The 11,344-nt window shown below is 37.9% G+C and overlaps 1 long non-coding RNA gene across 1 annotated transcript; it reads left to right on the forward strand.

The window, feature by feature from the left end:
* Window positions 1-4,080: 4,080 nt before the first annotated feature.
* On the forward strand, window positions 4,081-5,414 carry LOC115587887 (uncharacterized). Its single transcript, XR_003985215.1, has 4 exons — window positions 4,081-4,117; window positions 4,306-4,360; window positions 4,519-4,765; window positions 5,174-5,414. It is a non-coding gene; the product is annotated as an uncharacterized LOC115587887 (long non-coding RNA).
* The last annotated feature ends 5,930 nt before the right edge of the window (window positions 5,415-11,344 follow it).

The following is an 11,344-nucleotide window of genomic DNA, read 5'->3' on the forward strand; positions in this document are numbered from 1 at the left end:
CAAACAACAGCTGAAATTATGACAGATTAAACCTGTAACCTGAGCAGCAATGCAGGATCTGAGGCACTTCAGGAAGGCTCCTTAAAACTCGTATGATAATCTGCTACTCTCCAAGTTAATGTGTTTTATAAGTTTTATAAAATGTGTAAAAGAATTTCAAACCAAGTCTTAAATTTTAAACTCCTTCCTAAATATTTACACCTAGAAAAATGTATATTCTATAATTCTTAGTGGATGTTTCTTCAATAAGTGTATATAATTGTTTTTTGCTTAAGCAATTTTTTTATTTAGAAAAATCAAAAAATCATCGATGTCCCATGATGTTTTAACCTTTATCAGAGTGACAGAGTTGGCAGAGTGTAACATTGTTCATCAGCACCCTGAGCCAACTGAACAAAGCTCCAGGCTTTTATTCCATTGTCCACTAATTCTGTCTCTTAAACACCTGAATGTTTGAAGTGGAGTTAAAGGTCTGGTCCTAAGAAATGTTTGAAGATGATAGACTCCCAATTGAAAGTTGACTGTAAATACTTGACTCGAGACCTCACTTTACACAGACTTGACTCCTGAAGGACTTGAATAAAGTCATGGAAGACTTGAGATGTGGTGTTGGTGTTTATCTCTTGGGGCTAGCTGGTTAGCATGCTCACTTAAGTATATACACTATATTGAATTTTTGACTATTCTTCCAGAAGTGCATTTGTGAGGTCACACACTGATGTTGGACAGGAAGGCCTGGCTCTCAGTCTCCGCTCTAATTTATCCCAAGTGTGTTCTATCAGGTTGAGGTCAGGACTCTGTGCAGGACGGTCAAGTTCATCCACACCAAACTCTCTCATCCATGTGTTTATGGACCTTGCTTTGTGCACTGGTGCACAGTCATGTTGGAACAGGAAAGGGCCATCCCCAAACTGTTCCCATAAAGTTGGGAGCATGGAATTGTCCAACATCTCTTGGTATGCTGAAGCATTCAGAGTTCCTTTCACTGGAACTTAGGGGCCAAGCCCAGCTCCTGAAAAACAACCCCACACCATAATCCCCCCTCCACCAAACTTTACACTTGGTACCGTTCTCTTGGCAACCGCCAAACCCAGACTCATCCATCAGATTGCCAGATGGAGAAGAGAGGTTCTTCACTCCAGAGAACGTATCTCCACTGCTCTAGAGTCCAGTGGCGGCGTGCTTTAAACCACTGCATCCAACGCTTTGCATTGCACTTGCTGATGTATAGCTTGGATGCAGCTGCTCGGCCATGGGAACTCATTCCATGAAGCTCTCTACACACTGTGCTTGAGCTAATCTGAAGGCCATAGGAAGTTGGGAGGTCTGTAGCGATTGACTCTGCAGAAAGTTGGCGACCTCTGCGCACTATGCGCCTCAGCATCCGCTGACCCCGCTCCGTCATTTTTTGTGGCAGTCGTTCCCAATCGCTTCCACTTTGGTATAATACAGCGACTGTGGAATATTTATGACCGAGGAAATTTCACGATTGGACTTGTTGCACAGGTGGCATCCTATCAGAGTACCACGCTCGAATTCACTGAGCTCCTGAGAGCAACCCATTCTTTCACAAATGTTTGTAGAAACAGTCGGCATGCCTAGGTGCTTGCTTTTATACACCTTTGGCCATGGAAGTGATTGAAACACCTGATTTCAATTATTTGGATGTGTGATTGAATACTTTTGGTGATATAGTATATCTTTGCAAAGCAATACGTCGGCAACAGAATGTTAGAAGCTGTTATTCACATTATGTTTAGAATTTTAGTGATTTTTTAGAATAAATTCTTACATATCTTAACTAATGGCGAAAATATGTAAGAAACTAATGGTTTGAGAAATACAAACAAGAAGAAGAAGAAATAAAAGGTTCTGCATTTTGTGAGTGTTACAACACAGGTATCGACACATTCATACTCCCAACACTATACTCCCACTGGCAGCAAATAGACTTGAGAAACTGTGAAAGATCATCAGAGTTCAAGTCAGAGCCAAGACTCACAACAGTAAATGATACAACTTCAAGTTGGTGACACCGACACGTATGTTCATATCTCCAATTGTTAAATGTATTAATATTCAAGCGTATAAGTAGTGAATATGCTTTTCTTACCAATAGCACCTTTAAGTAAACTGAATATGTTTGAGTTTTCGCATGTTTTGGTTGTATGACAAAAGCAATTGTGATCATCACAGGCTGAGAGAATTGAGGAAATATTCGAAAAGTATTTTGGATGTTTTTCAATTAACTTAAAAAAATAAATGTGGTCCATATCGATCTTTTATATCAAAAGTTATTCTATAAAAGTTAGAAATCTCAGTGTCATTATACAATAATAGAGACTTTTGCTTGCTTGCAGAGGAATAAGGTTTTGAAATGTTTGGACACAACCGAGGAAAATAAAACCTGTGGTAAGAAAATGAATTGGCTATTTTAAGTATTTTGATAATCATTTGTCATTTTGTATCTATCCAGTTTAACAAATGTAAGATATTTACATTTTTTACACAATTGGTTGGACAACACATGTAGTACTTGAGGAGTAACGTTTTAAAAGTGTTTAGACACAACCAAGGCAAGTAACAGTTTTGGTGCATAGACTGTCCGAAAATTAATTTGCCATTAAAACTATTTTGACAAGCATTTGTCATTCTTTATGTATCCAGCTTTGCACAACTGGTTGGACAACACATGTAGTACTTTTCTTTTTTTTTTTTTTTTATTGGTGAAATTAGGTGAAAGACAAGGTGACATGGGGGACAAGTACATCATACCACGAGGATCGACGAATACAGATAGTGGACATACAGTACAGATAACAACAAAAAAAAAAAAAAAAAAAAAAAACGAAACGACAAAAAGTTATTATATGTGTAGAGGTAATATAGGTGTGTGTGTGTGTGTGTGTGTGTGTGTGCGTGTCTGTGTGTGAGTGAGTGTGCATGCCTGCAAGTGGCTGAGAGGCAGATACTATGGTATTATAAACGTATGTAGGTATAGATAGATGATACAATAAAATAAATAAATAAAGTATAAATAAGAGAAGAGAAGGAAAGTGAAACTGAAGGAAAAAAAAAAGAAAAAAAAAAGAAGAATAGATCGATAAGTTAAGTTGGGATTATAATAAACAAATTATATTATGTTGATGGTTATATATTGCAGAGACGGGCGAAGTTGGACCGGGGTATCGGGAAGGCAAGTGAGGGGGCCCTTAGCCGGCTCCCAGTAGGCCAGTTGGCAGCCCCAGCGGGAGACAGGCGAGGCGGTAGTGAAAAGGCCCCCCCACCCCCTTTTTTGTATCGTCTTATCTGTTGTTGTTGTTGTTGCTGTTCTTTTTGTTTATTGATTTATTGATTTATTTGTTTAGATTGTACCTTGGGCTGCTGCCAAACCCAAAGGTAGCTACTGACCCGTTGCAAATCTAAACTCCTTTGCCAATTCCTGGTCTGGGCAACTTCCAGACCCTAGGGAGGAAGTCTGCCCGCTGAGGAGTGGGTTGTTTGTTTGTTTGTTTTGTTTGACTATTTGTTTTGAAAGAGAGGGGATGTGAGGTAGGACCCAACCACCCAGCCCCACCCGCCCCCACCGAGGTACTGCCCTGCCCCAAGAGAACCGGACATAAAGCCCCCACCCACGCCCACCTTCAACCATTCCAGTCCAGCCCCGCCCTCTCTCTTAAATTTATTATACAAATGTCATTGTCATGATTATTGTTAAAAAAATGTAATAAAATTAATTAATAAACAAAAATAATAATAATAATAATAATGATAATAATAATAATAATAAATAAGTAAATAAAGCAAACAAAAAATAAATGAAGAGATATGATATATATGACATGGTAATAATAACAATTTTAGTACTGTCAGTAATAACAATCATATCACATGTAGTACTTTTAATACTTTAAGTACATTTTCCTGATTATACTCTCATGCATGTTAATTGCAGGAGTCTGACTTGTAACTGAATATTTTTACAGAGTTGTACTAGTACTTTTACTGAAGTAAAGGATGTGATTACTTCCTTCTCCACTGCCTGTTCGCCCCGTGGCTTCCTATAAAAGCAGAGCTGCTTCACCGCTGTGTCAGTTGATCTGCACTCCAGCACTCAGTAGGTTCACTAGTAGATCTCTTGGCATGATTGTATGATTAACAAATATGCTGTCTTTTCCACAAGGAACTGAAATTTGTTTAATTGTAGGTTTTATGTTATGCAACTGCATGAATCTGCATTTGTGTGATGATGTGTTTTTATTTTTCTCATATGAATATGGCTGTTGTTTGTATCTGTCATTTCAGGGTTTGGATCTGATCTGAAATTCAACCATGTACGGCAATAACGTCAACAACTACGGTAAAAAAGGCTGTTTTTGTAACTGTCTTTTGTTATTTCATCAGTTTTCACTGTTACTGAAACTCCATCCTGACCCTTTTTGTCAAATGTTCTTCACTGAATTTTCAAGTTTCTACAAAGAAAAAGAGAAAACAATGATCCCCCTTATGTTTGACTAGGATATCAAGGAACACACGGAAACCCTTGGCAATACCGAGGGCCATGGCAAGGAGGAATGCCAGGAGGAATGCCTGGGGGAATGCCCGGGGGAATGCCTGGAGGAATGCCTGGGGGAATGCCTGGAGGAATGCCTGGAGGAATGCCAGGAGGAATGCCTGGAGGAATGCCAGGAGGAAATCCTGGAGGACATCCTGGAGCACCAAGTGGTTGGGGGTGTTGATGTCACCAGGGTCCTGAACAGTAAAGGTATGATCCAGTTGATTTATCCATAGATGTACAATGCAAATCATTGAATGTGTATTGTACCAAAGTAATTACTGAGAGTTGCTCCACTGACAATCAGTAAGAGTTACATTTAAGTGTCATTAATTTCACCTATGTGAAAAACCAAACTAATTAGCTACTAAAATATCATTTGAAACAGATTATTCTGTTCTCTTTTTACATTTATTTCTTTTTCTAGTCAATCAATACACTTGTCAGTTTGTTAGATCCACCAGCTAAAGCTAATTCAGTCTAATAGAAGAGCCCTATCATGAATCCGCCCTTAATGAAGGTTTTAATGTTCAGTTTTTGGTGAAATGTAATTAGTAGACTAAATTTCATGTTTTAATGAATAAAGTATCATTGTTTGTCTCTGTTGTCATTCTCCAGCAGCTCCTGCAGCAGCGCCTCTGAACAGATAAAGATGTCTGTATGGGAGGAGGAACAATACCATTTTCCTGCGGACACTTTCATCCTGCTTCTTTTAATTAAAATAATCAGTTAATTTAACCATCTAACTGTTGAATCATGTGTTTCGTGCAACATACTTTGCTTTTGACAAATTACACAGTGATTATAATTGTTCTCTTGTGATTAACAACATTAAAATGTTTTTTGCTCATCATTAAAACATCAATGCTCTGTCTCTTTATTGTCATTAATCCCCAAATGGAATCTGGTAAACATCAGAGATGCTCCTTACAGAATACAAATGTCACAGTATCATGAAATTATAAGAACATTTAAAAGTAGAGAACATAATAAATAAGAGTATGCACAATTAGAGATTTGATGGAGGGGTTGATTCCGACCTGTTTCCCCTGTGCTGCATGTTTCCCCTTCTGTGATCTGACTTTCCTGTCAACTCTTCAAGCTGTCTTGGCAAATAAAGGCAATACAAAGCCTAACAAAGTGTTTGAAAAAGTAAAAAAAAATATTTCCATTCTTTTTCTTAGAAATAAAGGCTATCCCATGCAAGAAATTGCCAAGAAACTAAATGAACGATCTGACACAATGGTGTGGAGTATTCTGACTATTCTATGACTTTTCCTGAGGTTTCTTGTATCTTTTTTTCCCCTCGTTAAAGGCTTTTTTATCATGTGAAATTGCTCATCACTTAAGTTGAGGGTCTAAGAACAGAACATATCGTTCACCGTACAGATTTTTAAACCCACTGAGGCAATGTGACTGTGATTTTGGTCTCTATAAATTAGATTGATTTCATTTGACACAATTATGAGCCCTGAGATCTACCACATACTTTCCTCGATGTACAATATCCCAATAGAAAATTGTTTTCATCGTTTTAGATTAGATGTGACGTACCTTCTTACCCATGTGAACCTGTCAGAAAGTAATTCCAACTTATCAAGTCTTTCAGAAAGGATCTTGCCCTTCCACCATCCATGCTGGTGCTGGTATGTTGACACTTGTATGCTGGTGATCAGCATCCCATGCTTTTGTATGTACACAAAATAATTACTTCTTTCAGATGCTGAGCACACATTTGTTAAAATCAAATAAGATAAGCCATCCACCTGACAGGTGTGGCAAATCAAGATGCTGATTGAACAGGACTCAGGCACAGGTGTTCCCTGCCAGCATGGGCAGTATATCAGAACTAACTAAACTAAATCAGCACCAAACCAGCGCTAATCAGTATATGCCAGCATAGACCAGCGTGGAAATCGTGCTGGTCTATGCTGTTTTTTGCAGCAGGGTGATTATCGGGGTTAGTGAGAAAATGTCCTAATTTTTTTAAAGAAAAGCAAAACTGTTTAACACTTTATTAGCAGACTAATTGACATGTTTTTTAGTAACTGAATGACAATGTTCGTCTCTGCTGCTACCCTCCAGCAGCTCCTGCTGCAGCCATCTTGACGAGACAAAGATGTCTCAATAGGAGGAGAAACAAGAGTGGTTTCCACCTGGAAACCTTCATCCTGCTTCCTTTAATGAAAATAATCAGTTGATCTGATCACCTAAATTTCAAAGTATGTTTTTTTTGTGTGACTGTACTCTTTAAATGAATGTGAATGTTTAAAATTGTTCCCTTGTGATTAACACCATTACACCTGTTTCTGTTCATCATCAAAGCACGTCATGTCTGTATTGTTTATTTTTACATCATTGGCAAAAATGTTCCCATCAATGAAATATTAGATAATTTTTAAAAATAAATTGTATTTCCTTGTCCTAGCTTGTTGACAATATGCATACATTTGTTATCTCACATATCACAGTTATATCTATTAGTAAACACAGTTGGTTTTGTGGATGTTAGTCTGACTAGCATCCTGGAGTTGCATCTTCACTGTTGACGTTGATAGTGGTGTTTTGTGGGGACCATTTAATGAAGGTGCCAGTTAAGGACATGTGTCAATGTCAACAGGGAAAAGGGCACTCTAGGATGCTGGCCTTCTAGGCAGAGAAGCAAAGAAAAAAAGCGTCTGCTTCTCAAACTACTGACCCTGATGTACTCGTCCTCTAGTTCATTTGTGCACCGGGGCCTCCAACTTCTCTTTCTTTTCTGGTTGAAGCCAGTTTGGGCTGTTCTAAACGGGGAGTATTACACACCATTGTATGTGGTCTTAACTTTCATGACAATTTCTCGACTGGAATAGCCTTAATTTCTCCCAAAAAACCAGAATAATACGTTTCAGAAGAAATTTCTTTTTTTCTGTCCATTTTGAGACTATAGTTTAAATCCACATATTCTGATGCTCAATGTGCTCAACTAGCCAAAATAAGGCCAACTGATGTTTCTTTAATCAGTTAATCAACAGTTTTCAAGGTTTTCTAATAATTAATCAGATTTTAAGATGACATACTTGGATTAGCTAATACAATGTGCCATTGGACCATTGGGGTGATGGTTGCTGAAAATGGTATTCTGTATAGATGTGTAGACATACCATTAAAAATCAGCCATTTCCAGATAAAAGAGTCATGTGAAATTTCACAAATTATTACTGTTAATTCCATATTAATTTAATGGTATTTTGATAGAAAAATATTTCTAAGTGACCTGAAACTCAGCAGTTCTATATACAAAATAGTTTCCTCACAATATCACAGCTATCTCTATAGGTACATTGATAAATGTATTTATTTATTGATCAACATTTTTGTATGTGAATTGTGGCTATGATAAATTGTCAGTATTAATGACAAAAATGACAAGATGTTCAACATGTATATGTGTACTGCAGTGAAATGACAAAACAATACAATGGGTTAACACTTTTTCTTTTGTACTATGCAAATAAAAAAAATTATTAAACAAAAAACAATTTAATATCTGCAACATCATTCAAGCTGTTACCTGATTTGATCTAGAGTCTTGTAAAGAAGTTCAGGTCATTGTTAGGACTCATTGTTACTCAATCTTAAAATATGAAAAAGGGGAACAAATATTAACGTGACATTTCTGTCTCCTTTCAACATCCAGAGGGTAGTAAACTTTCCCCTTTTCACTCTGGATGTGTAGCAATGTTATGGTCATTTCAATAGAAAAGGGGAGAGGCTTATAACACAGTGCTTCCCTGGTACTGTGAAAAGAGGATGCTGTGTTTATTGTGAAATGTGATGGTTAATATTAAGACTGTGCAATCTCTGTCTACCTGACTCTTAACAAACAACAGCTGACATTGTGACAGATTAAACCTGTAACCTGAGCAGCAATGCAGGATCTGAGGCACTTCAAGAAGGCTCCTTAAAACTCGTATGATAATTGGAATTTCAACCCAAGTCTTACATTTTAAACTCCTTCCTTAACATTTACACCTAGAAAAAATGATATTCGATAATTCTAAGTGGATGTTTCTTCAATAAGTGTATATTATTGTTTTTTGCTTAAGCATTTTTTTTATTCAGAGAAATGATTAATCTCAAAAAACCATTGATGTCTCATGATGTTTTAACCTTTATCAGAGTGACAGAGTTGGCAGAGCATAACATTGTTCATCAGCACCCTGAGCCAACTCAACAAAGCTCCAGGCTTTTATTCCATTCTCCACTAATTCTGTCTCTTGAATGTTTGAAGTGGAGTTAAAGGTCTGGTCCTAAGAAATGTTTGAAGATAATAGACTCCCAATTGAAAGTTGACTGCAAATGCTTGACTCGAGACCTCACTTTACACAGACTTGACTCCTAAAAGACTTGAATAAAGTCATTGAAGACTTGAGATGTGGTGTTGGTGTTTATCTCTTGGGGCTAGCTGGTTAGCATGCTCACTTAAGTATATACACTACATGGAATTTCTGACCATTCTTCCAGAAGTGCATTTGTGAGGTCACACACTGATGTTGGATGGAAAGGCCTGGCTCTCAGTCTCCACTCTAATTTATCCCAAATGTGTTCTATCGGGTTGAGGTCAGGACTCTGTGCAGGACAGTCAAGTTCATCCACACCAAACTCTCTCATCCATGTGTTTATGGACCTTGCTTTGTGCACTGGTGCACAGTCATGTTGGAACAGGAAGGGGCCATCCCTAAACTGTTCCCACAAAGTTGGGAGCATGGAATTGTCCAACATCTCTTGGTATGCTGAAGCATTCAGAGTTCCTTTCACTGGAACTAAGGGGCCAAGCCCGGCTCCTGAAAAACAACCCCATACCATAATCCCCCCTCCACCAAACTTTACACTTGGTACCGTTGTTCTTGCAACCGCCAAACCCAGACTTGTCCATCAGATCGCCAGATGGATGAGAGTGATTCGTCACTCCAGAGAACATATCTCCACTGCTCTAGAGTCCAGTGGCGGCGTGCTTTAAACCACTGCATCCAACGCTTTGCATTGCACTTGCTGATGTATGGCTTTGATGCAGCTGCTCGGCTGTGGAAACCTGTTCCATGAAGCTCTCTTCACACTGTTCTTGAGCTAATCTGAAGGCCATAGGAAGTTTGGAGGTCTGTAGCGACTGACTCTGCAGAAAGTTGGCGACCTCTGCGCACTATGTGCCTCAGCATCCGCTGACCCCGCTCCATCATTTTACGTGGCCTACCACTTCATGGCTGAGTTGCTGTCGCTCCCAATCGCTTCCACTTTGTTACAATACCACAGACAGTTGACTGTGAAATATTTATGACCATGGAAATTTCACAACTGGACTTGTTGCACAGGTGGCATCCTATCAGAGTACCACGCTGGAATTCTCTGAGCTCCTGAGAGAGACCCATTCTTTCACAAATGTTTGTAGAAACAGTCTGCATGCCTAGGTGCTCGCTTTTATACACCTGTGGCCATGTTAGTGATTGGAAGACCTGATTTCTATTATTTGGATGTGTGAGTGAATACTTTTGGTAATGTAGTATATCTTTGCAAAGCCGTACATGGGCATCAGAATGTAAGAAGCTGTTATTCAAATTATGTTTATAATTTTAGCGATTTTTTAAAATACAATTCTTACATATTTTAACTTTAACGGTTTCTGAAGTTTGAGAAATAAAAACAAGAAGAAGAAGAAATAAAAGGTTCTGCATTTTGTGAGTGTTACAACACAGGTATCAACACATTCATACTCCCAACACTATACTCCCACTGGCAGCAAATAATCTTGAGAAACAGTGAAAGCCAGAGTCATCAGAGTTCAAGTCAGAGTCAGGACTCACAACAGTAAATGATACAAGTTTGAGTCATATCTTATGGTCATATCTCCAATTGTGAAATTTATTGATATTCAAGCGTATAAGTAGTGAATGTGTATGTGTATGTATGTGTATGCTTTTCTTACCAATAGCACCTTTAAGTAAACTGAATATGTTTGAGTTTTTGCATGTTTTGGTTGTATGACAAAAGCAATTGTGGTCATCACAGGCTGAGAGAATTGAGGAGATATTTGAAAAGTATTTTGGATGTTTTTCAATTAACTTAGAAAATACATTTGGTACATATCAATCTTTTATATCATAAGTTATTCTATCAAAGTAAGAAATCTCAGTGTCATTATAACGCTAATAGAGACTTTTGCTTGCTTGCAGAGGAATAAGGTTTTGAAATGTTTGGACACAACCGAGGAAAATAACACTTCTGGTCAGAAAATGAATTGGCTATTTGAAATATTTTGATAATCACTTGTCATTTTGTATCTATCCAGCTTAACAAATGTAAATCTGCTGATCCTATAAAGACTTTACATTTTTTATTTTTTTAATATACATTTTCAGGTTTGCGTAATTGGTTGGACAACACATGTAGCACTTGAGGAATAACATTTTAGAAGTGTTTAGACACAACCAAGGCAAGTAACAGTTTTGGTGCATAGACTGTCCAAAAATGAATTTGCTATTAAAACTATTTGACATTACATTTCATTCTTTATGTATCCAGCTTTGCACAATTGGTTGGACAACACATGTAGTACTTTTAATACTTTAAGTACATTTTCCTGATTATACTCTCATACATGTTAATTGCAGGAGTCTGACTTGTAACAGAATATTTTTACAGAGTTGTACTAGTACTTTTACTGAAGTAAAGGATGTGATTACTTCCCCCTCCACTGCCTGTCCGCCCCGTGGCTTCCTATAAAAGCAGAGCTGCTTCATTGCTGTGTCAGTG

Source organism: Sparus aurata, chromosome 9 (assembly GCF_900880675.1).
Source record: "Sparus aurata chromosome 9, fSpaAur1.1, whole genome shotgun sequence".
In the NCBI taxonomy this organism is placed as follows: domain Eukaryota; kingdom Metazoa; phylum Chordata; class Actinopteri; order Spariformes; family Sparidae; genus Sparus; species Sparus aurata.